Source organism: Sceloporus occidentalis, unplaced genomic scaffold (genome assembly GCF_023333645.1).
Source record: "Sceloporus occidentalis isolate IW3139 unplaced genomic scaffold, rSceOcc1.0.p SCAF_460, whole genome shotgun sequence".
NCBI classification, from domain to species: domain Eukaryota; kingdom Metazoa; phylum Chordata; class Lepidosauria; order Squamata; family Phrynosomatidae; genus Sceloporus; species Sceloporus occidentalis.
Window position 1 is genome coordinate 228,151 of NW_028317440.1, and position 26,479 is coordinate 254,629.

Here is a 26,479-nt window from a genome sequence, read left to right on the forward strand (position 1 = left end):
AGGTTAATATGAAAATGAGACACCACAGACACAAGCTGAGTAGATGGTTTCTGAGATATTTTACTGCACCATCAAATGAAATGTTTACAAACTATACAAACGATACAGCAACTTATAAGAGTCCTTTTCATTCTATAGGGATTATTCTATTAATATATAAAGCACGCATTAACTAATTCTAACAGCATTTTTCCGCAGTTAAGTCATATGCCACAATCCACCACTCAGTGGCGCACATTCCTCTTGTTGGTATGTGACGTCACAGCTAACAGCCCTCTACTATAACTGTGCAGGGGCTGGTCCTCGCCGGGTGCGGTGGCGCGTGCCTGTAATCCTGCCACTGGGAGGCTGAGGCTGTCGGATCACTTGAGTCCAGGGGTTTTGGTCTACCCTGAGCTGTATCGATCGGGTGTCCGCACTAAATTCGGTATCAATATGGTGAGCTTGGGGGAGCTCAGGCTCACCAGGTTGCTCTAAGGAGGGGTGAACCGGCCCAGGTCGGAAACGGAGCAGGTCAAAACCCCCATGCCAATCAGTAGTGGGATCACGCCTGTGAGTAGCCAGTGTAGAACAGCCTGGGCGATACAGTGAGACATATCCTTTTTACAACATCTCCAAAGCAAACCAATCTATTTGCGCTAAAGTATTTTTGAACCGAAACACAAATATGTTCAGCTAGTTTCAATGTATAAAATGTCTGTGTCTTTCAGGCCTTCCTTCATCCCTTTCTTTTTAAGAATGGAAAAGGGAGACTTGCCATCTTAGAGAAGAAACTCAAGGTTTAGATCACAAGTAGCTCCACAGCAACAAAGATTGCACAGACAAGCTGTTTGGTGCCAAGGATGGCACAGACAGGCTGTTTGAGGCTGAGATGGCACAGGCAGGCTGTTTGGTTGCAAAGTTGGCACAGGCACGCTGTCTGAGGGCACATACACACTGTTTGGGGCAGAGACAGCACAGGCAAGCGCTTTGGGACAATGAATACACTGAGAAACTGAGCATTTGATACTACAGATTTAGCTGGAAAAGGTTAATATGAAAATGAGACACCACAGACACAAGCTGAGTAGATGGTTTCTGAGATATTTTACTTCACCATCAAATGAAATGTCCTCTACTATAACTGTGCAGGGCCTGGTCGTCGCCGGGTGCGGTGGCGCGTGCCTGTAATCCTGCCACTGGGAGGCTGAGGCTGTCGGATCACTTGAGTCCAGAGGTTCTGGTCTACCCTGAGCTGTGTCAATCGGGTGTCCGCACTAAGTTTGGTATCAGTATGGTGAGCTTGGGGGAGCTCAGGCTCACCAGGTTGCTCTAAGGAGGGGTGAACCAGCCCAGGTCAGAAACAGAGCAGGCCAAAACCCTCATGCCAATCAGTAGTGGGATTGCACCTCTGAACAGCCAGTGTAGAACAGCCTGGGCGATACAGTGAGACATATCATTTTTACAACATCTCCAAAGCAAACCAATCTATTTGCACTAAAGTATTTTTGAACCGAAACACAAATATGTTCAGCTAGTTTCAATGTATAAAATGTCTGTGTCTTTCAGGCCTTCCTTCATCCCTTTCTTTTTAAGAATGGAAAAGGGAGACTTGCCATCTTAGAGAAGAAACTCAAGGTTTAGATCACAAGTAGCTCCCCAGCAACAAAGATTGCACAGACAAGCTGTTTGGTGGCAAGGATGGCACAGACAGGCTGTTTGCGGGAACTGACAAGCTCTTGGTTTGCAAGGATGGCAGAGACATGTTGTTTGAGGCTAAGATGGCACAGGCAGGCTGTTTGGTTGCAAAGTTGGCACAGGCACGCTGTCTGAGGGCACATACACAATGTTTGGGGCAGAGACAGCACAGGCAAGCGCTTTGGGACAATGAATACACTGAGAAACTAAGCATTTGATACTACAGATTTAGCTGGAAAAGGTTAATATGAAAATGAGACACCACAGACACAAGCTGAGTAGATGGTTTCTGAGATATTTTACTGCACCATCAAATGAAATGTTTACAAACTATACAAACGATACAGCAATTTATAAGAGTCCTTTTCATTCTATAGGGATTATTCTATTAATATATAAAGCACGCATTAACTAATTCTAACAGCATTTTTCCGCAGTTAAGTCATATGCCACAATCCACCACTCAGTGGCGCACATTCCTATTATTGGTATGTGACGTCACAGCTAACAGCCCTCTACTATAACTGTGCAGGGGCTGGTCCTCGCCGGGTGCGGTGGCGTGTGCCTGTAATCCTGCAACTGGGAGGTTGAGGCTGTTGGATCGCTTGAGTCCAGGGGTTCTGGTCTACCCTGAGCTGTGTCAATCAGGTGTCCGCACTAAGTTCAGTATCAATATGGTGAGCTTGGGGGAGCTCTGGCTCACCAGGTTGCTCTAAGGAGGGGTGAACCGGCCCAGGTCGGAAACGGAGCAGGTCAAAACCCCCATGCCAATCAGTAGTGGGATCGTGCCTGTGAATAGCCAGTGTAGAACAGCCTGGGCGATACAGTAAGACATATCCTTTTTACAACATCTCCAAAGCAAACCAATCTATTTGCGCTAAAGTATTTTTGAACCGAAACACAAATATGTTCAGCTAGTTTCAATGTATAAAATGTCTGTGTCTTTCAGGCCTTCCTTCATTCCTTTCTTTTTAAGAATCGAAAAGGGAGACTTGCCATCTTAGAGAAGAAACTCAAGGTTTAGATCACAAGTAGCTCCCCAGCAACAAAGATTGCACAGACAAGCTGTTTGGTGGCAAGGATGGCACAGACAGGCTGTTTGAGGCTGAGATGGCACAGGCAGGCTGTTTGGTTGCAAAGTTGGCACAGGCACGCTGTCTGAGGGCACATACACACTGTTTGGGGCAGAGACAGCACAGGCAAGCGCTTTGGGACAATGAATACACTGAGAAACTGAGCATTTGATACTACAGATTTAGCTGGAAAAGTTTAATATGAAAATGAGACACCACAAACACAAGCTGAGTAGATGGTTTCTGAGATATTTTACTTCACCATCAAATGAAATGTTTACAAACTATACAAACGATACGGCAACTTATAAGAGTCCTTTTCATTCTATAGGGATTATTCTATTAATATATAAAGCACGCATTAACTAATTCGAACAGCATTTTTCCGCAGTTAAGTCATATGCCACAATCCACCACACGGTGGCGCACATCCTCTTATTGGTATGTGACGTCACAGCTAACAGCCCTCTACAATCACTGTACAGAGCCTGCTACTAGCTGGGTGCGGTGGCGCGTGCCTGTAATCCTGCAACTGGGCGGCTGAGGCTGTCGGATCACTTGAGTCCAGAGGTTCTGGTCTACCCTGAGCTGTGTCGATCGGGTGTCCGCACTAAGTTTGGTATCAATATGGTGAGCCTGGGGGAGCTCAGGCCCACCAGGTTGCTCCAAGGAGGGGCAAACCGGCCCAGGTCGGAAACGGAGCAGGTCAAAACCCCCATGCCAATCAGTAGTGGGATCACGCCTGTGAGTAGCCAGTGTAGAACAGCCTGGGCGATACAGTGAGACATATCCTTTTTACAACATCTCCAAAGCAAACCAATCTATTTGCGCTAAAGTATTTTTGAACCGAAACACAAATATGTTCAGCTAGTTTCAATGTATAAAATGTCTGTGTCTTTCAGGCCTTCCTTCATCCCTTTCTTTTTAAGAATGGAAAAGGGAGACTTGCCATCTTAGAGAAGAAACTCAAGGTTTAGATCACAAGTAGCTCCACAGCAACAAAGATTGCACAGACAAGCTGTTTGGTGCCAAGGATGGCACAGACAGGCTGTTTGAGGCTGAGATGGCACAGGCAGGCTGTTTGGTTGCAAAGTTGGCACAGGCACGCTGTCTGAGGGCACATACACACTGTTTGGGGCAGAGACAGCACAGGCAAGCGCTTTGGGACAATGAATACACTGAGAAACTGAGCATTTGATACTACAGATTTAGCTGGAAAAGGTTAATATGAAAATGAGACACCACAGACACAAGCTGAGTAGATGGTTTCTGAGATATTTTACTTCACCATCAAATGAAATGTCCTCTACTATAACTGTGCAGGGCCTGGTCGTCGCCGGGTGCGGTGGCGCGTGCCTGTAATCCTGCCACTGGGAGGCTGAGGCTGTCGGATCACTTGAGTCCAGAGGTTCTGGTCTACCCTGAGCTGTGTCAATCGGGTGTCCGCACTAAGTTTGGTATCAGTATGGTGAGCTTGGGGGAGCTCAGGCTCACCAGGTTGCTCTAAGGAGGGGTGAACCAGCCCAGGTCAGAAACAGAGCAGGCCAAAACCCTCATGCCAATCAGTAGTGGGATTGCACCTCTGAACAGCCAGTGTAGAACAGCCTGGGCGATACAGTGAGACATATCATTTTTACAACATCTCCAAAGCAAACCAATCTATTTGCACTAAAGTATTTTTGAACCGAAACACAAATATGTTCAGCTAGTTTCAATGTATAAAATGTCTGTGTCTTTCAGGCCTTCCTTCATCCCTTTCTTTTTAAGAATGGAAAAGGGAGACTTGCCATCTTAGAGAAGAAACTCAAGGTTTAGATCACAAGTAGCTCCCCAGCAACAAAGATTGCACAGACAAGCTGTTTGGTGGCAAGGATGGCACAGACAGGCTGTTTGCGGGAACTGACAAGCTCTTGGTTTGCAAGGATGGCAGAGACATGTTGTTTGAGGCTAAGATGGCACAGGCAGGCTGTTTGGTTGCAAAGTTGGCACAGGCACGCTGTCTGAGGGCACATACACAATGTTTGGGGCAGAGACAGCACAGGCAAGCGCTTTGGGACAATGAATACACTGAGAAACTAAGCATTTGATACTACAGATTTAGCTGGAAAAGGTTAATATGAAAATGAGACACCACAGACACAAGCTGAGTAGATGGTTTCTGAGATATTTTACTGCACCATCAAATGAAATGTTTACAAACTATACAAACGATACAGCAATTTATAAGAGTCCTTTTCATTCTATAGGGATTATTCTATTAATATATAAAGCACGCATTAACTAATTCTAACAGCATTTTTCCGCAGTTAAGTCATATGCCACAATCCACCACTCAGTGGCGCACATTCCTATTATTGGTATGTGACGTCACAGCTAACAGCCCTCTACTATAACTGTGCAGGGGCTGGTCCTCGCCGGGTGCGGTGGCGTGTGCCTGTAATCCTGCAACTGGGAGGTTGAGGCTGTTGGATCGCTTGAGTCCAGGGGTTCTGGTCTACCCTGAGCTGTGTCAATCAGGTGTCCGCACTAAGTTCAGTATCAATATGGTGAGCTTGGGGGAGCTCTGGCTCACCAGGTTGCTCTAAGGAGGGGTGAACCGGCCCAGGTCGGAAACGGAGCAGGTCAAAACCCCCATGCCAATCAGTAGTGGGATCGTGCCTGTGAATAGCCAGTGTAGAACAGCCTGGGCGATACAGTAAGACATATCCTTTTTACAACATCTCCAAAGCAAACCAATCTATTTGCGCTAAAGTATTTTTGAACCGAAACACAAATATGTTCAGCTAGTTTCAATGTATAAAATGTCTGTGTCTTTCAGGCCTTCCTTCATTCCTTTCTTTTTAAGAATCGAAAAGGGAGACTTGCCATCTTAGAGAAGAAACTCAAGGTTTAGATCACAAGTAGCTCCCCAGCAACAAAGATTGCACAGACAAGCTGTTTGGTGGCAAGGATGGCACAGACAGGCTGTTTGAGGCTGAGATGGCACAGGCAGGCTGTTTGGTTGCAAAGTTGGCACAGGCACGCTGTCTGAGGGCACATACACACTGTTTGGGGCAGAGACAGCACAGGCAAGCGCTTTGGGACAATGAATACACTGAGAAACTGAGCATTTGATACTACAGATTTAGCTGGAAAAGTTTAATATGAAAATGAGACACCACAAACACAAGCTGAGTAGATGGTTTCTGAGATATTTTACTTCACCATCAAATGAAATGTTTACAAACTATACAAACGATACGGCAACTTATAAGAGTCCTTTTCATTCTATAGGGATTATTCTATTAATATATAAAGCACGCATTAACTAATTCGAACAGCATTTTTCCGCAGTTAAGTCATATGCCACAATCCACCACACGGTGGCGCACATCCTCTTATTGGTATGTGACGTCACAGCTAACAGCCCTCTACAATCACTGTACAGAGCCTGCTACTAGCTGGGTGCGGTGGCGCGTGCCTGTAATCCTGCAACTGGGCGGCTGAGGCTGTCGGATCACTTGAGTCCAGAGGTTCTGGTCTACCCTGAGCTGTGTCGATCGGGTGTCCGCACTAAGTTTGGTATCAATATGGTGAGCCTGGGGGAGCTCAGGCCCACCAGGTTGCTCCAAGGAGGGGCAAACCGGCCCAGGTCGGAAACGGAGCAGGTCAAAACCCCCATGCCAATCAGTAGTGGGATCACGCCTGTGAGTAGCCAGTGTAGAACAGCCTGGGCGATACAGTGAGACATATCCTTTTTACAACATCTCCAAAGCAAACCAATCTATTTGCGCTAAAGTATTTTTGAACCGAAACACAAATATGTTCAGCTAGTTTCAATGTATAAAATGTCTGTGTCTTTAAGGCCTTCCTTCATCCCTTTCTTTTTAAGAATGGAAAAGGGAGACTTGCCATCTTAGAGAAGAAACTCAAGGTTTAGATCACAAGTAGCTCCACAGCAACAAAGATTGCACAGACAAGCTGTTTGGTGCCAAGGATGGCACAGACAGGCTGTTTGAGGCTGAGATGGCACAGGCAGGCTGTTTGGTTGCAAAGTTGGCACAGGCACGCTGTCTGAGGGCACATACACACTGTTTGGGGCAGAGACAGCACAGGCAAGCGCTTTGGGACAATGAATACACTGAGAAACTGAGCATTTGATACTACAGATTTAGCTGGAAAAGGTTAATATGAAAATGAGACACCACAGACACAAGCTGAGTAGATGGTTTCTGAGATATTTTACTTCACCATCAAATGAAATGTCCTCTACTATAACTGTGCAGGGCCTGGTCGTCGCCGGGTGCGGTGGCGCGTGCCTGTAATCCTGCCACTGGGAGGCTGAGGCTGTCGGATCACTTGAGTCCAGAGGTTCTGGTCTACCCTGAGCTGTGTCAATCGGGTGTCCGCACTAAGTTTGGTATCAGTATGGTGAGCTTGGGGGAGCTCAGGCTCACCAGGTTGCTCTAAGGAGGGGTGAACCAGCCCAGGTCAGAAACAGAGCAGGCCAAAACCCTCATGCCAATCAGTAGTGGGATTGCACCTCTGAACAGCCAGTGTAGAACAGCCTGGGCGATACAGTGAGACATATCATTTTTACAACATCTCCAAAGCAAACCAATCTATTTGCACTAAAGTATTTTTGAACCGAAACACAAATATGTTCAGCTAGTTTCAATGTATAAAATGTCTGTGTCTTTCAGGCCTTCCTTCATCCCTTTCTTTTTAAGAATGGAAAAGGGAGACTTGCCATCTTAGAGAAGAAACTCAAGGTTTAGATCACAAGTAGCTCCCCAGCAACAAAGATTGCACAGACAAGCTGTTTGGTGGCAAGGATGGCACAGACAGGCTGTTTGCGGGAACTGACAAGCTCTTGGTTTGCAAGGATGGCAGAGACATGTTGTTTGAGGCTAAGATGGCACAGGCAGGCTGTTTGGTTGCAAAGTTGGCACAGGCACGCTGTCTGAGGGCACATACACAATGTTTGGGGCAGAGACAGCACAGGCAAGCGCTTTGGGACAATGAATACACTGAGAAACTAAGCATTTGATACTACAGATTTAGCTGGAAAAGGTTAATATGAAAATGAGACACCACAGACACAAGCTGAGTAGATGGTTTCTGAGATATTTTACTGCACCATCAAATGAAATGTTTACAAACTATACAAACGATACAGCAATTTATAAGAGTCCTTTTCATTCTATAGGGATTATTCTATTAATATATAAAGCACGCATTAACTAATTCTAACAGCATTTTTCCGCAGTTAAGTCATATGCCACAATCCACCACTCAGTGGCGCACATTCCTATTATTGGTATGTGACGTCACAGCTAACAGCCCTCTACTATAACTGTGCAGGGGCTGGTCCTCGCCGGGTGCGGTGGCGTGTGCCTGTAATCCTGCAACTGGGAGGTTGAGGCTGTTGGATCGCTTGAGTCCAGGGGTTCTGGTCTACCCTGAGCTGTGTCAATCAGGTGTCCGCACTAAGTTCAGTATCAATATGGTGAGCTTGGGGGAGCTCTGGCTCACCAGGTTGCTCTAAGGAGGGGTGAACCGGCCCAGGTCGGAAACGGAGCAGGTCAAAACCCCCATGCCAATCAGTAGTGGGATCGTGCCTGTGAATAGCCAGTGTAGAACAGCCTGGGCGATACAGTAAGACATATCCTTTTTACAACATCTCCAAAGCAAACCAATCTATTTGCGCTAAAGTATTTTTGAACCGAAACACAAATATGTTCAGCTAGTTTCAATGTATAAAATGTCTGTGTCTTTCAGGCCTTCCTTCATTCCTTTCTTTTTAAGAATCGAAAAGGGAGACTTGCCATCTTAGAGAAGAAACTCAAGGTTTAGATCACAAGTAGCTCCCCAGCAACAAAGATTGCACAGACAAGCTGTTTGGTGGCAAGGATGGCACAGACAGGCTGTTTGAGGCTGAGATGGCACAGGCAGGCTGTTTGGTTGCAAAGTTGGCACAGGCACGCTGTCTGAGGGCACATACACACTGTTTGGGGCAGAGACAGCACAGGCAAGCGCTTTGGGACAATGAATACACTGAGAAACTGAGCATTTGATACTACAGATTTAGCTGGAAAAGTTTAATATGAAAATGAGACACCACAAACACAAGCTGAGTAGATGGTTTCTGAGATATTTTACTTCACCATCAAATGAAATGTTTACAAACTATACAAACGATACGGCAACTTATAAGAGTCCTTTTCATTCTATAGGGATTATTCTATTAATATATAAAGCACGCATTAACTAATTCGAACAGCATTTTTCCGCAGTTAAGTCATATGCCACAATCCACCACACGGTGGCGCACATCCTCTTATTGGTATGTGACGTCACAGCTAACAGCCCTCTACAATCACTGTACAGAGCCTGCTACTAGCTGGGTGCGGTGGCGCGTGCCTGTAATCCTGCAACTGGGCGGCTGAGGCTGTCGGATCACTTGAGTCCAGAGGTTCTGGTCTACCCTGAGCTGTGTCGATCGGGTGTCCGCACTAAGTTTGGTATCAATATGGTGAGCCTGGGGGAGCTCAGGCCCACCAGGTTGCTCCAAGGAGGGGCAAACCGGCCCAGGTCGGAAACGGAGCAGGTCAAAACCCCCGTGCCAATCAGTAGTGGGATCGCGCCTGTGAATAGCTGGTGTACAACAGCCTGGGCAATACAGTGAGACGTATCCTTTTTAACAACATCTCCAAAGCAAACCAATCTATTTGCGCTAAAGTATTTTTGAACCGAAACACAAATATGTTCAGCTAGTTTCAATGTATAAAATGTCTGTGTCTTTCAGGCCTTCCTTCATCCCTTTCTTTTTAAGAATGGAAAAGGGAGACTTGCCATCTTAGAGAAGAAACTCAAGGTTTAGATCACAAGTAGCTCCCCAGCAACAAAGATTGCACACACAAGCTGTTTGGTGGCAAGGATGGCACAGACAGGCTGTTTGCGGGAACTGACAAGCTCTTGGTTTGCAAGGATGGCAGAGACATGTTGTTTGAGGCTAAGATGGCACAGGCAGGCTGTTTGGTTGCAAAGTTGGCACAGGCACGCTGTCTGAGGGCACATACACAATGTTTGGGGCAGAGACAGCACAGGCAAGCGCTTTGGGACAATGAATACACTGAGAAACTGAGCATTTGATACTACAGATTTAGCTGGAAAAGGTTAATATGAAAATGAGACACCACAGACACAAGCTGAGTAGATGGTTTCTGAGATATTTTACTGCACCATCAAATTAAATGTTTACAAACTATACAAACGATACAGCAACTTATAAGAGTCCTTTTCATTCTATAGGGATTATTCTATTAATATATAAAGCACGCATTAACTAATTCTAACAGCATTTTTCCGCAGTTAAGTCATATGCCACAATCCACCACTCAGTGGCGCACATTCTTATTATTGGTATGTGACGTCACAGCTAACAGCCCTCTACTATAACTGTGCAGGGGCTGGTCCTCGCCGGGTGCGGTGGCGCGTACCTGTAATCCTGCCACTGGGAGGCTGAGGCTGTCGGATCACTTGAGTCCAGGGGTTCTGGTCTACCCTGAGCTGTGTCGATCGGGTGTCCGCACTAAATTCGGTATCGATATGGTGAGCTTGGGGGAGCTCAGGCTCACCAGGTTGCTCCAAGGAGGGGTGAACCGGCCCAGGTCGGAAACAGAGCAGGTCAAAACCCCCATGCCAATCAGTAGTGGGATCACGCCTGTGAGTAGCCAGTGTAGAACAGCCTGGGCGATACAGTGAGACATATCCTTTTTACAACATCTCCAAAGCAAACCAATCTATTTGCGCTAAAGTATTTTTGAACCGAAACACAAATATGTTCAGCTAGTTTCAATGTATAAAATGTCTGTGTCTTTCAGGCCTTCCTTCATCCCTTTCTTTTTAAGAATGGAAAAGGGAGACTTGCCATCTTAGAGAAGAAACTCAAGGTTTAGATCACAAGTAGCTCCCCAGCAACAAAGATTGCACAGACAAGCTGTTTGGTGCCAAGGATGGCACAGACAGGCTGTTTGCGGGAACTGACAAGCTCTTGGTTTGCCAGGATGGCAGAGACATGTTGTTTGAGGCTAAGATGGCACAGGCAGGCTGTTTGGTTGCAAAGTTGGCACAGGCACGCTGTCTGAGGGCACATACACAATGTTTGGGGCAGAGACAGCACAGGCAAGCGCTTTGGGACAATGAATACACTGAGAAACTAAGCATTTGATACTACAGATTTAGCTGGAAAAGGTTAATATGAAAATGAGACACCACAGACACAAGCTGAGTAGATGGTTTCTGAGATATTTTACTGCACCATCAAATGAAATGTTTACAAACTATACAAACGATACAGCAACTTATAAGAGTCCTTTTCATTCTATAGGGATTATTCTATTAATATATAAAGCACGCATTAACTAATTCTAACAGCATTTTTCCGCAGTTAAGTCATATGCCACAATCCACCACTCAGTGGCGCACATTCCTCTTGTTGGTATGTGACGTCACAGCTAACAGCCCTCTACTATAACTGTGCAGGGGCTGGTCCTCGCCGGGTGCGGTGGCGCGTGCCTGTAATCCTGCCACTGGGAGGCTGAGGCTGTCGGATCACTTGAGTCCAGGGGTTTTCGTCTACCCTGAGCTGTGTCGATCGGGTGTCCGCACTAAATTCGGTATCAATATGGTGAGCTTGGGTGAGCTCAGGCTCACCAGGTTGCTCTAAGGAGGGGTGAACCGGCCCAGGTCGGAAACGGAGCAGGTCAAAACCCCCATGCCAATCAGTAGTGGGATCACGCCTGTGAGTAGCCAGTGTAGAACAGCCTGGGCGATACAGTGAGACATATCCTTTTTACAACATCTCCAAAGCAAACCAATCTATTTGCGCTAAAGTATTTTTGAACCGAAACACAAATATGTTCAGCTAGTTTCAATGTATAAAATGTCTGTGTCTTTCAGGCCTTCCTTCATCCCTTTCTTTTTAAGAATGGAAAAGGGAGACTTGCCATCTTAGAGAAGAAACTCAAGGTTTAGATCACAAGTAGCTCCACAGCAACAAAGATTGCACAGACAAGCTGTTTGGTGCCAAGGATGGCACAGACAGGCTGTTTGAGGCTGAGATGGCACAGGCAGGCTGTTTGGTTGCAAAGTTGGCACAGGCACGCTGTCTGAGGGCACATACACACTGTTTGGGGCAGAGACAGCACAGGCAAGCGCTTTGGGACAATGAATACACTGAGAAACTGAGCATTTGATACTACAGATTTAGCTGGAAAAGGTTAATATGAAAATGAGACACCACAGACACAAGCTGAGTAGATGGTTTCTGAGATATTTTACTTCACCATCAAATGAAATGTCCTCTACTATAACTGTGCAGGGCCTGGTCGTCGCCGGGTGCGGTGGCGCGTGCCTGTAATCCTGCCACTGGGAGGCTGAGGCTGTCGGATCACTTGAGTCCAGAGGTTCTGGTCTACCCTGAGCTGTGTCAATCGGGTGTCCGCACTAAGTTTGGTATCAGTATGGTGAGCTTGGGGGAGCTCAGGCTCACCAGGTTGCTCTAAGGAGGGGTGAACCAGCCCAGGTCAGAAACAGAGCAGGCCAAAACCCTCATGCCAATCAGTAGTGGGATTGCACCTCTGAACAGCCAGTGTAGAACAGCCTGGGCGATACAGTGAGACATATCATTTTTACAACATCTCCAAAGCAAACCAATCTATTTGCACTAAAGTATTTTTGAACCGAAACACAAATATGTTCAGCTAGTTTCAATGTATAAAATGTCTGTGTCTTTCAGGCCTTCCTTCATCCCTTTCTTTTTAAGAATGGAAAAGGGAGACTTGCCATCTTAGAGAAGAAACTCAAGGTTTAGATCACAAGTAGCTCCCCAGCAACAAAGATTGCACAGACAAGCTGTTTGGTGGCAAGGATGGCACAGACAGGCTGTTTGCGGGAACTGACAAGCTCTTGGTTTGCAAGGATGGCAGAGACATGTTGTTTGAGGCTAAGATGGCACAGGCAGGCTGTTTGGTTGCAAAGTTGGCACAGGCACGCTGTCTGAGGGCACATACACAATGTTTGGGGCAGAGACAGCACAGGCAAGCGCTTTGGGACAATGAATACACTGAGAAACTAAGCATTTGATACTACAGATTTAGCTGGAAAAGGTTAATATGAAAATGAGACACCACAGACACAAGCTGAGTAGATGGTTTCTGAGATATTTTACTGCACCATCAAATGAAATGTTTACAAACTATACAAACGATACAGCAATTTATAAGAGTCCTTTTCATTCTATAGGGATTATTCTATTAATATATAAAGCACGCATTAACTAATTCTAACAGCATTTTTCCGCAGTTAAGTCATATGCCACAATCCACCACTCAGTGGCGCACATTCCTATTATTGGTATGTGACGTCACAGCTAACAGCCCTCTACTATAACTGTGCAGGGGCTGGTCCTCGCCGGGTGCGGTGGCGTGTGCCTGTAATCTTGCAACTGGGAGGTTGAGGCTGTTGGATCGCTTGAGTCCAGGGGTTCTGGTCTACCCTGAGCTGTGTCAATCAGGTGTCCGCACTAAGTTCAGTATCAATATGGTGAGCTTGGGGGAGCTCTGGCTCACCAGGTTGCTCTAAGGAGGGGTGAACCGGCCCAGGTCGGAAACAGAGCAGGTCAAAACCCCCATGCCAATCAGTAGTGGGATCGTGCCTGTGAATAGCCAGTGTAGAACAGCTTGGGCGATACAGTGAGACATATCCTTTTTACAACATCTCCAAAGCAAACCAATCTATTTGCGCTAAAGTATTTTTGAACCGAAACACAAATATGTTCAGCTAGTTTCAATGTATAAAATGTCTGTGTCTTTCAGGCCTTCCTTCATTCCTTTCTTTTTAAGAATCGAAAAGGGAGACTTGCCATCTTAGAGAAGAAACTCAAGGTTTAGATCACAAGTAGCTCCCCAGCAACAAAGATTGCACAGACAAGCTGTTTGGTGGCAAGGATGGCACAGACAGGCTGTTTGAGGCTGAGATGGCACAGGCAGGCTGTTTGGTTGCAAAGTTGGCACAGGCACGCTGTCTGAGGGCACATACACAATGTTTGGGGCAGAGACAGCACAGGCAAGCGCTTTGGGACAATGAATACACTGAGAAACTGAGCATGTGATACTACAGATTTAGCTGGAAAAGGTTAATATGAAAATGAGACACCACAGACACAAGCTGAGTAGATGGTTTCTGAGATATTTTACTGCACCATCAAATTAAATGTTTACAAACTATACAAACGATACAGCAACTTATAAGAGTCCTTTTCATTCTATAGGGATTATTCTATTAATATATAAAGCACGCATTAACTAATTCTAACAGCATTTTTCCGCAGTTAAGTCATATGCCACAATCCACCACTCAGTGGCGCACATTCTTATTATTGGTATGTGACGTCACAGCTAACAGCCCTCTACTATAACTGTGCAGGGGCTGGTCCTCGCCGGGTGCGGTGGCGCGTACCTGTAATCCTGCCACTGGGAGGCTGAGGCTGTCGGATCACTTGAGTCCAGGGGTTCTGGTCTACCCTGAGCTGTGTCGATCGGGTGTCCGCACTAAATTCGGTATCAATATGGTGAGCTTGGGGGAGCTCAGGCTCACCAGGTTGCTCCAAGGAGGGGTGAACCGGCCCAGGTCGGAAACGGAGCAGGTCAAAACCCCCATGCCAATCAGTAGTGGGATCACGCCTGTGAGTAGCCAGTGTAGAACAGCCTGGGCGATACAGTGAGACATATCCTTTTTACAACATCTCCAAAGCAAACCAATCTATTTGCGCTAAAGTATTTTTGAACCGAAACACAAATATGTTCAGCTAGTTTCAATGTATAAAATGTCTGTGTCTTTCAGGCCTTCCTTCATCCCTTTCTTTTTAAGAATGGAAAAGGGAGACTTGCCATCTTAGAGAAGAAACTCAAGGTTTAGATCACAAGTAGCTCCCCAGCAACAAAGATTGCACAGACAAGCTGTTTGGTGCCAAGGATGGCACAGACAGGCTATTTGAGGCTGAGATGGCACAGGCAGGCTGTTTGGTTGCAAAGTTGGCACAGGCACGCTGTCTGAGGGCACATACACACTGTTTGGGGCAGAGACAGCACAGGCAAGCACTTTGGGACAATGAATACACTGAGAAACTGAGCATTTGATACTACAGATTTAGCTGGAAAAGGTTAATATGAAAATGAGACACCACAAACACAAGCTGAGTAGATGGTTTCTGAGATATTTTACTTCACCATCAAATGAAATGTTTACAAACTATACAAACGATACGGCAAGTTATAAGAGTCCTTTTCATTCTATAGGGATTATTCTATTAATATATAAAGCACGCATTAACTAATTCTAACAGCATTTTTCCGCAGTTAAGTCATATGCCACAATCCACCACTCAGTGGCGCACATTCCTATTATTGGTATGTGACGTCACAGCTAACAGCCCTCTACTATAACTGTGCAGGGCCTGGTCCTCGCCGGGTGCGGTGGCGCGTGCCTGTAATCCTGCCACTGGGAGGCTGAGGCTGTCGGATCACTTGAGTCCAGGGGTTTTGGTCTACCCTGAGCTATGTCAATCAGGTGCCCGCACTAAGTTCGGTGTCAATATGGTGAGCTTGGGGGAGCTCAGGCTCACCAGGTTTCTCTAAGGAGGGGTGAACCGGCCCAGGTCGGAAACGGAGCAGGTCAAAACCCCCATGCCAATCAGTAGTGGGATCGTGCCTGTGAATAGCCAGTGTAGAACAGCCTGGGCGATACAGTGAGACATATCCTTTTTACAACATCTCCAAAGCAAACCAATCTATTTGCGCTAAAGTATTTTTGAACCGAAACACAAATATGTTCAGCTAGTTTCAATGTATAAAATGTCTGTGTCTTTCAGGCCTTCCTTCATCCCTTTCTTTTTAAGAATGGAAAAGGGAGACTTGCCATCTTAGAGAAGAAACTCAAGGTTTAGATCACAAGTAGCTCCCCAGCAACAAAGATTGCACAGACAAGCTGTTTGGTGCCAAGGATGGCACAGACAGGCTGTTTGCGGGAACTGACAAGCTCTTGGTTTGCCAGGATGGCAGAGACATGTTGTTTGAGGCTAAGATGGCACAGGCAGGCTGTTTGGTTGCAAAGTTGGCACAGGCACGCTGTCTGAGGGCACATACACAATGTTTGGGGCAGAGACAGCACAGGCAAGCGCTTTGGGACAATGAATACACTGAGAAACTAAGCATTTGATACTACAGATTTAGCTGGAAAAGGTTAATATGAAAATGAGACACCACAGACACAAGCTGAGTAGATGGTTTCTGAGATATTTTACTGCACCATCAAATGAAATGTTTACAAACTATACAAACGATACAGCAACTTATAAGAGTCCTTTTCATTCTATAGGGATTATTCTATTAATATATAAAGCACGCATTAACTAATTCTAACAGCATTTTTCCGCAGTTAAGTCATATGCCACAATCCACCACTCAGTGGCGCACATTCCTATTATTGGTATGTGACGTCACAGCTAACAGCCCTCTACTATAACTGTGCAGGGGCTGGTCCTCGCCGGGTGCGGTGGCGCGTGCCTGTAATCCTGCAACTGGGAGGTTGAGGCTGTTGGATCGCTTGAGTCCAGGGGTTCTGGTCTACCCTGAGCTGTGTCAATCAGGTGTCTGCACTAAGTTCAGTATCAATATGGTGAGCTTGGGAGAGCTCTGGCTCACCAGGTTGCTCTAAGGAGGGGTGAACCAGCCCAGGTCGGAAACGGAGCAGGTCAAAACCCCCATGCCAATCAGTAGTTGGATCACACCTGTGAATAGCCAGTGTAGAACAGCCTGGGCAATACAGTGAGACATATCCTTTTTTACAACATCTCCAAAGCAAACCAATCTATTTGCGCTAAAGTATTTTTGAACCGAAACACAAATATGCTCAGCTAGTTTCAATGTATAAAATGTCTGTGTCTTTCAGGCCTTCCTTCATTCCTTTCTTTTTAAGAATCGAAAAGGGAGACTTGCCATCTTAGAGAAGAAACTCAAGGTTTAGATCACAAGTAGCTCCCCAGCAACAAAGATTGCACAGACAAGCTGTTTGGTGGCAAGGATGGCACAGACAGGCTGTTTGAGGCTGAGATGGCACAGGCAGGCTGTTTGGTTGCAAAGTTGGCACAGGCACGCTGTCTGAGGGCACATACACACTGTTTGGGGCAGAGACAGCACAGGCAAGCGCTTTGGGACAATGAATACACTGAGAAACTGAGCATTTGATACTACAGATTTAGCTGGAAAAGTTTAATATGAAAATGAGACACCACAAACACAAGCTGAGTAAATGGTTTCTGAGATATTTTACTTCACCATCAAATGAAATGTTTACAAACTATACAAACGATACGGCAACTTATAAGAGTCCTTTTCATTCTATAGGGATTATTCTATTAATATATAAAGCACGCATTAACTAATTCGAACAGCATTTTTCCGCAGTTAAGTCATATGCCACAATCCACCACTCAGTGGCGCACATTCCTATTATTGGTATGTGACGTCACAGCTAACAGCTCTCTACTATAACTGTGCAGGGGCTGGTCCTTGCCGGGTGCGGTGGCGCGTACCTGTAATCCTGCTACTGGGAGGCTGAGGCTGTCGGATCACTTGAGCCCAGGGGTTCTGGTCTACCCTGAGCTGTGTCGATCGGGTGCCTGCACTAAGTTCAGTATCAATATGGTGAGCTTGGGGGAGCTCAGGCTCACCAGGTTGCTCTAAGGAGAGGTGAACCGGCCCAGGTCAGAAACGGAGCAGGTCAAAACCCCCATGCCAATCAGTAGTGGGATCGTTCCTGTGAATAGCCAGTGTAGAACAGCCTGGGCGATACAGTGAGACATACCCTTTTTACAACATCTCCAAAGCAAACCAATCTATTTGCACTAAAGTATTTTTGAACCGAAACACAAATATGTTCAGCTAGTTTCAATGTATAAAATGTCTGTGTCTTTCAGGCTTTCCTTCATCCCTTTCTTTTTAAGAATGGAAAAGGGAGACTTGCCATCTTAGAGAAGAAACTCAAGGTTTAGATCACAAGTAGCTCCCCAGCAACAAAGATTGCACAGACAAGCTGTTTGGTGGCAAGGATGGCACAGACAGGCTGTTTGCGGGAACTGACAAGCTCTTGGTTTGCAAGGATGGCACAGACATGTTGTTTGAGGCTAAGATGGCACAGGCAGGCTGTTTGGTTGCAAAGTTGGCACAGGCACGCTGTTTGGGGCAGAGACAGCACAGGCAAGCGCTTTGGGACAATGAATACACTGAGAAACTAAGCATTTGATACTACAGATTTAGCTGGAAAAGGTTAATATGAAAATGAGACACCACAGACACAAGCTGAGTAGATGGTTTCTGAGATATTTTACTGCACCATCAAATGAAATGTTTACAAACTATACAAACGATACAGCAACTTATAAGAGTCCTTTTCATTCTATAGGGATTATTCTATTAATATATAAAGCACGCATTAACTAATTCTAACAGCATTTTTCCGCAGTTAAGTCATATGCCACAATCCACCACTCAGTGGCGCACATTCCTCTTGTTGGTATGTGACGTCACAGCTAACAGCCCTCTACTATAACTGTGCAGGGGCTGGTCCTCGCCGGGTGCGGTGGCGCGTGCCTGTAATCCTGCCACTGGGAGGCTGAGGCTTTCGGATCACTTGAGTCCAGGGGTTTTGGTCTACCCTGAGCTGTGTCGATCGGGTGTCCGCACTAAATTCGGTATCAATATGGTGAGCTTGGGGGAGCTCAGGCTCACCAGGTTGCTCTAAGGAGGGGTGAACCGGCCCAGGTCGGAAACGGAGCAGGTCAAAACCCCCATGCCAATCAGTAGTGGGATCACGCCTGTGAGTAGCCAGTGTAGAACAGCCTGGGCGATACAGTGAGACATATCCTTTTTACAACATCTCCAAAGCAAACCAATCTATTTGCGCTAAAGTATTTTTGAACCGAAACACAAATATGTTCAGCTAGTTTCAATGTATAAAATGTCTGTGTCTTTCAGGCCTTCCTTCATCCCTTTCTTTTTAAGAATGGAAAAGGGAGACTTGCCATCTTAGAGAAGAAACTCAAGGTTTAGATCACAAGTAGCTCCACAGCAACAAAGATTGCACAGACAAGCTGTTTGGTGCCAAGGATGGCACAGACAGGCTGTTTGAGGCTGAGATGGCACAGGCAGGCTGTTTGGTTGCAAAGTTGGCACAGGCACGCTGTCTGAGGGCACATACACACTGTTTGGGGCAGAGACAGCACAGGCAAGCGCTTTGGGACAATGAATACACTGAGAAACTGAGCATTTGATACTACAGATTTAGCTGGAAAAGGTTAATATGAAAATGAGACACCACAGACACAAGCTGAGTAGATGGTTTCTGAGATATTTTACTTCACCATCAAATGAAATGTTTACAAACTATACAAACGATACGGCAAGTTATAAGAGTCCTTTTCATTCTATAGGGATTATTCTATTAATATATAAAGCACGCATTAACTAATTCTAACAGCATTTTTCCGCAGTTAAGTCATATGCCACAATCCACCACTCAGTGGCGCACATTCCTATTATTGGTATGTGACGTCACAGCTAACAGCCCTCTACTATAACTGTGCAGGGCCTGGTCCTCGCCGGGTGCGGTGGCGCGTGCCTGTAATCCTGCCACTGGGAGGCTGAGGCTGTCGGATCACTTGAGTCCAGGGGTTTTGGTCTACCCTGAGCTATGTCAATCAGGTGCCCGCACTAAGTTCGGTGTCAATATGGTGAGCTTGGGGGAGCTCAGGCTCACCAGGTTTCTCTAAGGAGGGGTGAACCGGCCCAGGTCGGAAACGGAGCAGGTCAAAACCCCCATGCCAATCAGTAGTGGGATCGTGCCTGTGAATAGCCAGTGTAGAACAGCCTGGGCGATACAGTGAGACATATCCTTTTTACAACATCTCCAAAGCAAACCAATCTATTTGCGCTAAAGTATTTTTGAACCGAAACACAAATATGTTCAGCTAGTTTCAATGTATAAAATGTCTGTGTCTTTCAGGCCTTCCTTCATCCCTTTCTTTTTAAGAATGGAAAAGGGAGACTTGCCATCTTAGAGAAGAAACTCAAGGTTTAGATCACAAGTAGCTCCCCAGCAACAAAGATTGCACAGACAAGCTGTTTGGTGCCAAGGATGGCACAGACAGGCTGTTTGCGGGAACTGACAAGCTCTTGGTTTGCCAGGATGGCAGAGACATGTTGTTTGAGGCTAAGATGGCACAGGCAGGCTGTTTGGTTGCAAAGTTGGCACAGGCACGCTGTCTGAGGGGCATACACAATGTTTGGGGCAGAGACAGCACAGGCAAGCGCTTTGGGACAATGAATACACTGAGAAACTAAGCATTTGATACTACAGATTTAGCTGGAAAAGGTTAATATGAAAATGAGACACCACAGACACAAGCTGAGTAGATGGTTTCTGAGATATTTTACTGCACCATCAAATGAAATGTTTACAAACTATACAAACGATACAGCAACTTATAAGAGTCCTTTTCATTCTATAGGGATTATTCTATTAATATATAAAGCACGCATTAACTAATTCTAACAGCATTTTTCCGCAGTTAAGTCATATGCCACAATCCACCACTCAGTGGCGCACATTCCTATTATTGGTATGTGACGTCACAGCTAACAGCCCTCTACTATAACTGTGCAGGGGCTGGTCCTCGCCGGGTGCGGTGGCGCGTGCCTGTAATCCTGCAACTGGGAGGTTGAGGCTGTTGGATCGCTTGAGTCCAGGGGTTCTGGTCTACCCTGAGCTGTGTCAATCAGGTGTCCGCACTAAGTTCAGTATCAATATGGTGAGCTTGGGAGAGCTCTGGCTCACCAGGTTGCTCTAAGGAGGGGTGAACCAGCCCAGGTCGGAAACGGAGCAGGTCAAAACCCCCATGCCAATCAGTAGTTGGATCACACCTGTGAATAGCCAGTGTAGAACAGCCTGGGCAATACAGTGAGACATATCCTTTTTTACAACATCTCCAAAGCAAACCAATCTATTTGCGCTAAAGTATTTTTGAACCGAAACACAAATATGCTCAGCTAGTTTCAATGTATAAAATGTCTGTGTCTTTCAGGCCTTCCTTCATTCCTTTCTTTTTAAGAATCGAAAAGGGAGACTTGCCATCTTAGAGAAGAAACTCAAGGTTTAGATCACAAGTAGCTCCCCAGCAACAAAGATTGCACAGACAAGCTGTTTGGTGGCAAGGATGGCACAGACAGGCTGTTTGAGGCTGAGATGGCACAGGCAGGCTGTTTGGTTGCAAAGTTGGCACAGGCACGCTGTCTGAGGGCACATACACACTGTTTGGGGCAGAGACAGCACAGGCAAGCGCTTTGGGACAATGAATACACTGAGAAACTGAGCATTTGATACTACAGATTTAGCTGGAAAAGTTTAATATGAAAATGAGACACCACAAACACAAGCTGAGTAAATGGTTTCTGAGATATTTTACTTCACCATCAAATGAAATGTTTACAAACTATACAAACGATACGGCAACTTATAAGAGTCCTTTTCATTCTATAGGGATTATTCTATTAATATATAAAGCACGCATTAACTAATTCGAACAGCATTTTTCCGCAGTTAAGTCATATGCCACAATCCACCACTCAGTGGCGCACATTCCTATTATTGGTATGTGACGTCACAGCTAACAGCTCTCTACTATAACTGTGCAGGGGCTGGTCCTTGCCGGGTGCGGTGGCGCGTACCTGTAATCCTGCTACTGGGAGGCTGAGGCTGTCGGATCACTTGAGCCCAGGGGTTCTGGTCTACCCTGAGCTGTGTCGATCGGGTGCCCGCACTAAGTTCAGTATCAATATGGTGAGCTTGGGGGAGCTCAGGCTCACCAGGTTGCTCTAAGGAGAGGTGAACCGGCCCAGGTCAGAAACGGAGCAGGTCAAAACCCCCATGCCAATCAGTAGTGGGATCGTTCCTGTGAATAGCCAGTGTAGAACAGCCTGGGCGATACAGTGAGACATACCCTTTTTACAACATCTCCAAAGCAAACCAATCTATTTGCACTAAAGTATTTTTGAACCGAAACACAAATATGTTCAGCTAGTTTCAATGTATAAAATGTCTGTGTCTTTCAGGCTTTCCTTCATCCCTTTCTTTTTAAGAATGGAAAAGGGAGACTTGCCATCTTAGAGAAGAAACTCAAGGTTTAGATCACAAGTAGCTCCCCAGCAACAAAGATTGCACAGACAAGCTGTTTGGTGGCAAGGATGGCACAGACAGGCTGTTTGCGGGAACTGACAAGCTCTTGGTTTGCAAGGATGGCACAGACATGTTGTTTGAGGCTAAGATGGCACAGGCAGGCTGTTTGGTTGCAAAGTTGGCACAGGCACGCTGTTTGGGGCAGAGACAGCACAGGCAAGCGCTTTGGGACAATGAATACACTGAGAAACTAAGCATTTGATACTACAGATTTAGCTGGAAAAGGTTAATATGAAAATGAGACACCACAGACACAAGCTGAGTAGATGGTTTCTGAGATATTTTACTGCACCATCAAATGAAATGTTTACAAACTATACAAACGATACAGCAACTTATAAGAGTCCTTTTCATTCTATAGGGATTATTCTATTAATATATAAAGCACGCATTAACTAATTCTAACAGCATTTTTCCGCAGTTAAGTCATATGCCACAATCCACCACTCAGTGGCGCACATTCCTCTTGTTGGTATGTGACGTCACAGCTAACAGCCCTCTACTATAACTGTGCAGGGGCTGGTCCTCGCCGGGTGCGGTGGCGCGTGCCTGTAATCCTGCCACTGGGAGGCTGAGGCTTTCGGATCACTTGAGTCCAGGGGTTTTGGTCTACCCTGAGCTGTGTCGATCGGGTGTCCGCACTAAATTCGGTATCAATATGGTGAGCTTGGGGGAGCTCAGGCTCACCAGGTTGCTCTAAGGAGGGGTGAACCAGCCCAGGTCGGAAACGGAGCAGGTCAAAACCCCCATGCCAATCAGTAGTGGGATCACGCCTGTGAGTAGCCAGTGTAGAACAGCCTGGGCGATACAGTGAGACATATCCTTTTTACAACATCTCCAAAGCAAACCAATCTATTTGCGCTAAAGTATTTTTGAACCGAAACACAAATATGTTCAGCTAGTTTCAATGTATAAAATGTCTGTGTCTTTCAGGCCTTCCTTCATCCCTTTCTTTTTAAGAATGGAAAAGGGAGACTTGCCATCTTAGAGAAGAAACTCAAGGTTTAGATCACAAGTAGCTCCACAGCAACAAAGATTGCACAGACAAGCTGTTTGGTGCCAAGGATGGCACAGACAGGCTGTTTGAGGCTGAGATGGCACAGGCAGGCTGTTTGGTTGCAAAGTTGGCACAGGCACGCTGTCTGAGGGCACATACACACTGTTTGGGGCAGAGACAGCACAGGCAAGCGCTTTGGGACAATGAATACACTGAGAAACTGAGCATTTGATACTACAGATTTAGCTGGAAAAGGTTAATATGAAAATGAGACACCACAGACACAAGCTGAGTAGATGGTTTCTGAGATATTTTACTTCACCATCAAATGAAATGTCCTCTACTATAACTGTGCAGGGCCTGGTCGTCGCCGGGTGCGGTGGCGCGTGCCTGTAATCCTGCCACTGGGAGGCTGAGGCTGTCGGATCACTTGAGTCCAGAGGTTCTGGTCTACCCTGAGCTGTGTCAATCGGGTGTCCGCACTAAGTTTGGTATCAGTATGGTGAGCTTGGGGGAGCTCAGGCTCACCAGGTTGCTCTAAGGAGGGGTGAACCAGCCCAGGTCAGAAACAGAGCAGGCCAAAACCCTCATGCCAATCAGTAGTGGGATTGCACCTCTGAACAGCCAGTGTAGAACAGCCTGGGCGATACAGTGAGACATATCATTTTTACAACATCTCCAAAGCAAACCAATCTATTTGCACTAAAGTATTTTTGAACCGAAACACAAATATGTTCAGCTAGTTTCAATGTATAAAATGTCTGTGTCTTTCAGGCCTTCCTTCATCCCTTTCTTTTTAAGAATGGAAAAGGGAGACTTGCCATCTTAGAGAAGAAACTCAAGGTTTAGATCACAAGTAGCTCCCCAGCAACAAAGATTGCACAGACAAGCTGTTTGGTGGCAAGGATGGCACAGACAGGCTGTTTGCGGGAACTGACAAGCTCTTGGTTTGCAAGGATGGCAGAGACATGTTGTTTGAGGCTAAGATGGCACAGGCAGGCTGTTTGGTTGCAAAGTTGGCACAGGCACGCTGTCTGAGGGCACATACACAATGTTTGGGGCAGAGACAGCACAGGCAAGCGCTTTGGGACAATGAATACACTGAGAAACTAAGCATTTGATACTACAGATTTAGCTGGAAAAGGTTAATATGAAAATGAGACACCACAGACACAAGCTGAGTAGATGGTTTCTGAGATATTTTACTGCACCATCAAATGAAATGTTTACAAACTATACAAACGATACAGCAATTTATAAGAGTCCTTTTCATTCTATAGGGATTATTCTATTAATATATAAAGCACGCATTAACTAATTCTAACAGCATTTTTCCGCAGTTAAGTCATATGCCACAATCCACCACTCAGTGGCGCACATTCCTATTATTGGTATGTGACGTCACAGCTAACAGCCCTCTACTATAACTGTGCAGGGGCTGGTCCTCGCCGGGTGCGGTGGCGTGTGCCTGTAATCCTGCAACTGGGAGGTTGAGGCTGTTGGATCGCTTGAGTCCAGGGGTTCTGGTCTACCCTGAGCTGTGTCAATCAGGTGTCCGCACTAAGTTCAGTATCAATATGGTGAGCTTGGGGGAGCTCTGGCTCACCAGGTTGCTCTAAGGAGGGGTGAACCAGCCCAGGTCGGAAACGGAGCAGGTCAAAACCCCCATGCCAATCAGTAGTGGGATCGTGCCTGTGAATAGCCAGTGTAGAACAGCCTGGGCGATACAGTGAGACATATCCTTTTTACAACATCTCCAAAGCAAACCAATCTATTTGCGCTAAAGTATTTTTGAACCGAAACACAAATATGTTCAGCTAGTTTCAATGTATAAAATGTCTGTGTCTTTCAGGCCTTCCTTCATTCCTTTCTTTTTAAGAATCGAAAAGGGAGACTTGCCATCTTAGAGAAGAAACTCAAGGTTTAGATCACAAGTAGCTCCCCAGCAACAAAGATTGCACAGACAAGCTGTTTGGTGGCAAGGATGGCACAGACAGGCTGTTTGAGGCTGAGATGGCACAGGCAGGCTGTTTGGTTGCAAAGTTGGCACAGGCACGCTGTCTGAGGGCACATACACACTGTTTGGGGCAGAGACAGCACAGGCAAGCGCTTTGGGACAATGAATACACTGAGAAACTGAGCATTTGATACTACAGATTTAGCTGGAAAAGTTTAATATGAAAATGAGACACCACAAACACAAGCTGAGTAGATGGTTTCTGAGATATTTTACTTCACCATCAAATGAAATGTTTACAAACTATACAAACGATACGGCAACTTATAAGAGTCCTTTTCATTCTATAGGGATTATTCTATTAATATATAAAGCACGCATTAACTAATTCGAACAGCATTTTTCCGCAGTTAAGTCATATGCCACAATCCACCACACGGTGGCGCACATCCTCTTATTGGTATGTGACGTCACAGCTAACAGCCCTCTACAATCACTGTACAGAGCCTGCTACTAGCTGGGTGCGGTGGCGCGTGCCTGTAATCCTGCAACTGGGCGGCTGAGGCTGTCGGATCACTTGAGTCCAGGGGTTCTGGTCTACCCTGAGCTGTGTCGATCGGGTGTCCGCACTAAGTTCGGTATCAATATGGTGAGCCTGGGGGAGCTCAGGCCCACCAGGTTGCTCCAAGGAGGGGCGAACCGGCCCAGGTCGGAAACGGAGCAGGTCAAAACCCCCGTGCCAATCAGTAGTGGGATCGCGCCTGTGAATAGCTGGTGTACAACAGCCTGGGCAATACAGTGAGACATATCCTTTTTAACAACATCTCCAAAGCAAACCAATCTATTTGCGCTAAAGTATTTTTGAACCGAAACACAAATATGTTCAGCTAGTTTCAATGTATAAAATGTCTGTGTCTTTCAGGCCTTCCTTCATCCCTTTCTTTTTAAGAATGGAAAAGGGAGACTTGCCATCTTAGAGAAGAAACTCAAGGTTTAGATCACAAGTAGCTCCCCAGCAACAAAGATTGCACACACAAGCTGTTTGGTGGCAAGGATGGCACAGACAGGCTGTTTGCAGGAACTGACAAGCTCTTGGTTTGCAAGGATGGCAGAGACATGTTGTTTGAGGCTAAGATGGCACAGGCAGGCTGTTTGGTTGCAAAGTTGGCACAGGCACGCTGTCTGAGGGCACATACACAATGTTTGGGGCAGAGACAGCACAGGCAAGCGCTTTGGGACAATGAATACACTGAGAAACTGAGCATTTGATACTACAGATTTAGCTGGAAAAGGTTAATATGAAAATGAGACACCACAGACACAAGCTGAGTAGATGGTTTCTGAGATATTTTACTGCACCATCAAATTAAATGTTTACAAACTATACAAACGATACAGCAACTTATAAGAGTCCTTTTCATTCTATAGGGATTATTCTATTAA

At 45.9% G+C, this 26,479-nt stretch overlaps 26 non-coding genes across 26 annotated transcripts; all 26 read left to right on the plus strand.

Annotated features, from left to right (window-relative positions):
* Nucleotides 1–305: 305 nt before the first annotated feature.
* On the plus strand, nucleotides 306–604 carry LOC149271768 (signal recognition particle RNA). The gene has a single exon (XR_016279660.1).
* Nucleotides 605–1,143: 539 nt separating this feature from the next.
* Nucleotides 1,144–1,442, plus strand: LOC149271769 (signal recognition particle RNA). The gene has a single exon (XR_016279686.1).
* A 779-nt stretch (nucleotides 1,443–2,221) lies between these two features.
* LOC149271770 (signal recognition particle RNA) lies at nucleotides 2,222–2,520 on the plus strand. The gene has a single exon (XR_016279668.1).
* Nucleotides 2,521–3,247: 727 nt separating this feature from the next.
* LOC149271771 (signal recognition particle RNA) lies at nucleotides 3,248–3,546 on the plus strand. Its single transcript, XR_016279672.1, has one exon.
* A 539-nt stretch (nucleotides 3,547–4,085) lies between these two features.
* LOC149271772 (signal recognition particle RNA) lies at nucleotides 4,086–4,384 on the plus strand. Its single transcript, XR_016279687.1, has one exon.
* A 779-nt stretch (nucleotides 4,385–5,163) lies between these two features.
* On the plus strand, nucleotides 5,164–5,462 carry LOC149271773 (signal recognition particle RNA). The gene has a single exon (XR_016279669.1).
* Nucleotides 5,463–6,189: 727 nt separating this feature from the next.
* Nucleotides 6,190–6,488, plus strand: LOC149271774 (signal recognition particle RNA). The gene has a single exon (XR_016279673.1).
* Nucleotides 6,489–7,027: 539 nt separating this feature from the next.
* On the plus strand, nucleotides 7,028–7,326 carry LOC149271775 (signal recognition particle RNA). Its single transcript, XR_016279688.1, has one exon.
* A 779-nt stretch (nucleotides 7,327–8,105) lies between these two features.
* LOC149271776 (signal recognition particle RNA) lies at nucleotides 8,106–8,404 on the plus strand. Its single transcript, XR_016279671.1, has one exon.
* Nucleotides 8,405–9,131: 727 nt separating this feature from the next.
* LOC149271777 (signal recognition particle RNA) lies at nucleotides 9,132–9,430 on the plus strand. The gene has a single exon (XR_016279680.1).
* Nucleotides 9,431–10,210: 780 nt separating this feature from the next.
* Nucleotides 10,211–10,509, plus strand: LOC149271778 (signal recognition particle RNA). Its single transcript, XR_016279657.1, has one exon.
* A 779-nt stretch (nucleotides 10,510–11,288) lies between these two features.
* On the plus strand, nucleotides 11,289–11,587 carry LOC149271779 (signal recognition particle RNA). The gene has a single exon (XR_016279674.1).
* A 539-nt stretch (nucleotides 11,588–12,126) lies between these two features.
* On the plus strand, nucleotides 12,127–12,425 carry LOC149271780 (signal recognition particle RNA). Its single transcript, XR_016279689.1, has one exon.
* Nucleotides 12,426–13,204: 779 nt separating this feature from the next.
* Nucleotides 13,205–13,503, plus strand: LOC149271781 (signal recognition particle RNA). Its single transcript, XR_016279684.1, has one exon.
* Nucleotides 13,504–14,231: 728 nt separating this feature from the next.
* Nucleotides 14,232–14,530, plus strand: LOC149271782 (signal recognition particle RNA). Its single transcript, XR_016279659.1, has one exon.
* A 728-nt stretch (nucleotides 14,531–15,258) lies between these two features.
* LOC149271783 (signal recognition particle RNA) lies at nucleotides 15,259–15,557 on the plus strand. The gene has a single exon (XR_016279652.1).
* A 779-nt stretch (nucleotides 15,558–16,336) lies between these two features.
* LOC149271784 (signal recognition particle RNA) lies at nucleotides 16,337–16,635 on the plus strand. The gene has a single exon (XR_016279682.1).
* Nucleotides 16,636–17,364: 729 nt separating this feature from the next.
* Nucleotides 17,365–17,663, plus strand: LOC149271785 (signal recognition particle RNA). Its single transcript, XR_016279665.1, has one exon.
* A 758-nt stretch (nucleotides 17,664–18,421) lies between these two features.
* Nucleotides 18,422–18,720, plus strand: LOC149271786 (signal recognition particle RNA). Its single transcript, XR_016279650.1, has one exon.
* Nucleotides 18,721–19,448: 728 nt separating this feature from the next.
* LOC149271787 (signal recognition particle RNA) lies at nucleotides 19,449–19,747 on the plus strand. Its single transcript, XR_016279653.1, has one exon.
* Nucleotides 19,748–20,525: 778 nt separating this feature from the next.
* Nucleotides 20,526–20,824, plus strand: LOC149271788 (signal recognition particle RNA). Its single transcript, XR_016279677.1, has one exon.
* Nucleotides 20,825–21,553: 729 nt separating this feature from the next.
* Nucleotides 21,554–21,852, plus strand: LOC149271789 (signal recognition particle RNA). The gene has a single exon (XR_016279662.1).
* Nucleotides 21,853–22,610: 758 nt separating this feature from the next.
* Nucleotides 22,611–22,909, plus strand: LOC149271790 (signal recognition particle RNA). Its single transcript, XR_016279661.1, has one exon.
* A 539-nt stretch (nucleotides 22,910–23,448) lies between these two features.
* Nucleotides 23,449–23,747, plus strand: LOC149271791 (signal recognition particle RNA). Its single transcript, XR_016279690.1, has one exon.
* A 779-nt stretch (nucleotides 23,748–24,526) lies between these two features.
* LOC149271792 (signal recognition particle RNA) lies at nucleotides 24,527–24,825 on the plus strand. Its single transcript, XR_016279676.1, has one exon.
* Nucleotides 24,826–25,552: 727 nt separating this feature from the next.
* LOC149271793 (signal recognition particle RNA) lies at nucleotides 25,553–25,851 on the plus strand. Its single transcript, XR_016279663.1, has one exon.
* Nucleotides 25,852–26,479: the final 628 nt, after the last annotated feature.